The sequence below is a fragment of the Orycteropus afer genome, unplaced genomic scaffold (assembly GCF_000298275.1).
Source record: "Orycteropus afer afer isolate SDZICR_OR568_19922 unplaced genomic scaffold, OryAfe1.0 scaffold00229, whole genome shotgun sequence".
NCBI lineage: Eukaryota > Metazoa > Chordata > Mammalia > Tubulidentata > Orycteropodidae > Orycteropus > Orycteropus afer.
The window spans coordinates 4514482-4518508 of NW_006921816.1; the positions used below are offsets into that span (position 1 = coordinate 4514482).

The following is a 4027-nucleotide window of genomic DNA, read 5'->3' on the forward strand; positions in this document are numbered from 1 at the left end:
AAAAAAAAAAAAAAGAAATACCATGGAAAACCCTGCTTTGGTAACAATTACACATTCCCTTTTAAACCAAAATCTTTGAAAGAGCTATATAGTCTATCACAAAAAAAAAAAAAAAAAAAAAAGACAAAGAAAAATTTAGTCACTACTCTTTATTTCACTGGATACTTTCAAAGCCCTAAAATATAAACATTATTATCTCCAGTAAACAGATGAGGCAAAGGTCTAGCTAAGAAAGATAGGGTCATGACAGGGTCATTATTACAAATGGATGATCCAGGGCTTAAATCTAGATCTACTCTATCCAAAGCCTTTACTATCCACCACCATGTTACAGTATCTCTTATTTTATGCTTGAATGATGACCATTATATTGTGGCTGTAGTGGACTGCCTAAGGCATCTGACTGCTAATCAGAAGGCTAGTGGTTCAAACCCACCAGCCACTCCTTGGAAGGAAGGTGGGGCAATCTATTTCCTAGAAAACCCAAGGAGGAGAAACCCAAGGAGGCGTTGCTATGAGTTGGTTCCGACTCGATGGCAGTGGGTTTTGTTTTGTTAAATGGTTCAGGGAACGAATGTATCAGTGAACAGAGAATGAGGAGAATGAGCATATTATCTTGATATATTATATGCTACAATCATAAGCAAGTCACTGAAATGTTTTAAATTTCATTCTTTTAAATGACTAAAATTGAGAGACAGAAGATTGAGTCAAAGGAGTTCACTGACAGAGTAACTGTAAACAATCAGTGAAATAAAGATGTTATTTATATAAATCCTCATTTTTACTGTCAATGACACAGGTAAGAAGATGTGAACTGAGGTTATGGACTGTGGGTTGGAAATGAAGTTATTTAAGCAACTAACATAAAACTGTAATATAATCTGGCAACCAGAATTACAAAATATTATAAATTACTAGGCTCTAGGCAAAACAAACATTAAGAATATTTTTCTTTTGTTGAGAACAGAAGTCCATTATCATGATGTAGTTATGTAAGAATTAAAAAATAACCTCTTCTTTTTGGCTTATAATAACTTTACAGTAAGAGATAATCTCAGTGATTTACAAGATCCCTACAATTATTAGATCTTGGCCTGATGACGTATAACAGCAGAAAGCAATTGCTGTAAACTCAGTATGGAAAACAAAATGCCCTGAAACTCAGTTATAATGTCTGATCTTCATGTTAGCATGAACTCTGTGTGCCTTAGAACAGACACAACTGAAATCATACTTTTAGAGTAATGATCATTTATGATAACATTCAGTAAACAAAAACAGCTTGCACACACCCACATGCATGGGCGCGCACACACACACACACACACACAATCAAAGTCTGATGAAACAAAACAGTAGCTCAAAGAAAGCACACCTGAAAAATGGAGGTATTTTATAAGGGTATTTAAGGATTTCCAAGATCAATTTAAGATAAAGCATTTTAGTAAGTCATCACTCCACTGCCACTCTTTATCACTACCTGCCAGTTCCCTCTATCTCCAACAAGCCAAGCATTCTTCTTACTGGCTCCTTTTCATCCATTAGGTCTTAGTTAAATGCCAACATGCTCAAAAAGGTCTTTCTCAATGCACCTACTTCTCTTTGCAAACATTCTTCATCCCTCTACCTTGTTTTACTTTCTTCACAGTACTTACTTCTTTCCTGATTCTTTCCACTATAATATGCCTTCCAGTGGATTCTCACTGGTAACGACTCTTTGTGTGCTCCACAGGGTTTTTGAGGCTGTAACCTTTTGAAAGTTCACTAGGCCTGTCTCCTGAGCTGCCTCTGAATGGGTTCAAACCCCTAATCTTTTCATTAGTAGTCAAGGGCTTAACCATTTGCACCACTCAGGAATGCAACTGTTGTTGTTGTTGTTGTTATGTGCCGTCAAGTCAAACCCGACTCATAGCGACCCCTCCTTGGGTTTCCGAGGCAGTATCACTACGGAAGTAGGATTGCCCAACCTTCCTTCCGAGGAGTGGCTGGTGGGTTTGAACCGCCAGCCGTCTGGTTAGCAGGCAAGTGTCTTAGCCACTATGCTACCAGAGCCCCTCAGGAATGCAACTAGGGTGTGCCAAAGGAGCCAGGAGGCTGCATCTTCTGACCTCCTCTAACCCCACAAGAGGAAGACAGAATCACCATCAGTAGCCCAAAGCTCATTCTTGCTAGGCCAGACATCCCACCTCCCTCCGGCTTTTTCACCAACCCTGACGCCAACCGTTCTTCCCACAGCACCTATCACCTCTTTGCTGGGTTCAATAATTTGCTGCAGTGGTCACACAGAACTCACAGATTATGGGATTTATTAGGGAAGCAACTGGCTAAAATTCAAGTTCAGTAACATGCTCAGTCTCTCTCAGCCCACTGTCTCTCAGCCAACATTCTCTCTCAATCTCTCTCCCAGCAGTGTGTGTCTCTCAGTGTTTCTCTCCCAGCAGTGTGTGTTTCTCTCCCAGCAGTACATGTGTCTCCATGTCTCTCTCCCAGCAGCACATGTCTCTCAGTCTCTCTCTCAGCAATGTGTGTCTCTCGTGTCTCTCTCTCAGCAGCTCATGTCTCTTGCGTCTCTCTCTCAGCATGCATGTCTCTCACGTCTCCGAGCTGGCAGTGAAAGATTCCTTCTGCCTCTAGCAGGGCTCCTTCTTGAGCCTGGCAGAGTGACCAAAACAACCAATCCCAACATCAGAATTCTATACACCTGAGAACTTCCCAGAAGATTGCTTAGTGCCACTCACAACAGAAATACCCCAGATGGATAACTTTAACAATCAGGAGCTACTCAGTTGCTCATGGCAAAGCCCACCACTGAGTTTACAAAGACTTATGGCTAGAAAAGCCACATTATGTAATTTATTACATCGCAGGGTGATATTAGGATTTCATTATTTTATCAAGGGCTTATACTGAAGTGATTGCTTGACAAAGCCTGGGAGCAAGGGAGGAACCCAAGAAGGGTGATAAATAAAAATTCTAAGGGGCATTTGATTTTTTTAACCTTTGCTCAGGCCTTGTGTATCACACCTTTTAAATAAGGGATTTATGTCAAAGTCTTATAATTTGCAAGCATTCACAATTTTGATAACAACCATCAAGAAGAAAGTGGCTGGTCATCCATTTTATTGATGACATGAGCTAATGCTTCAAAAATAAGTCGAAAGGGTAGCTGGGAAGCCTCCATCTATGCGATGCCATAGTCCACCCTTCAGCCTCCTAAGACACTGATGTCCAAAGAGAAGTACAGTACTATAGATTTAGGCTGGCTGAGGCAAGCTGTCTGCTTGGTTACTGACAGCCTCTAATTCCCCATGAAGCTAGGTCATGTCATATTTCACTTCATTTGGTTTTGACAGTACTTCTAGAACAATCTGGCTTCTACCAGTTCTATTTTACCTTGAAAACAAGCTCACTTCAGCAACACATTCTTGCTTCCTGCATTCCTCTACCTTCCCATTATTTGCTTCTCGTTCCCAACAGAACAGTGCTTGCAGACAGCATATCCAACTACACTGCTACAGGCCAGTACTGACAGATCTATGTTGCACCAAAAATATAGAAATACAACACAGAAAATAAAAACACTACTAGTCTTCTGTGAAAATACCCATCCATCTGGCAAATACAGAAAATGTATGTTTTATATCGATATTTTTGATGTGTAATTACATTAATTGCCATAACTTTCTAAATTCCTGGAAGAAATATGGAAACTTTTGTAAAAAATCTACTGAATAGTTAATATAACTTTTTTAGAATGAATCAAGATGTATTTTTAAAACCTCATGACCTTAGGTCTGAAAAGAAAAATATATATTTGCTAGAACAAGAGTTTTAATCCTCACTTGACTGAATCTTTGATGAAAGTTACATCACTTTCCTCCTTTATTTTTTTAATTATAAAAATACTACATGAGGGTTCAGCAAGATGGCGGACTAGGCAGAAAGACTGCACAGACCCTCTTCAACAAAGAAAAGGGAAACCAATTAACACAGACACAGAAGATAATCTTGGACCCCTGAGCCT

General features: G+C 39.7%; 1 protein-coding gene across 1 annotated transcript in view; it reads right to left on the reverse strand.

Moving 5' to 3' along the window:
• Window positions 1-4027, reverse strand: part of PPP3CA (protein phosphatase 3 catalytic subunit alpha) — a gene marked incomplete at its 5' end in the record, with an annotated part of 243798 nt that overhangs the window by 111989 nt on the left and 127782 nt on the right. The window lies entirely within an intron of this gene.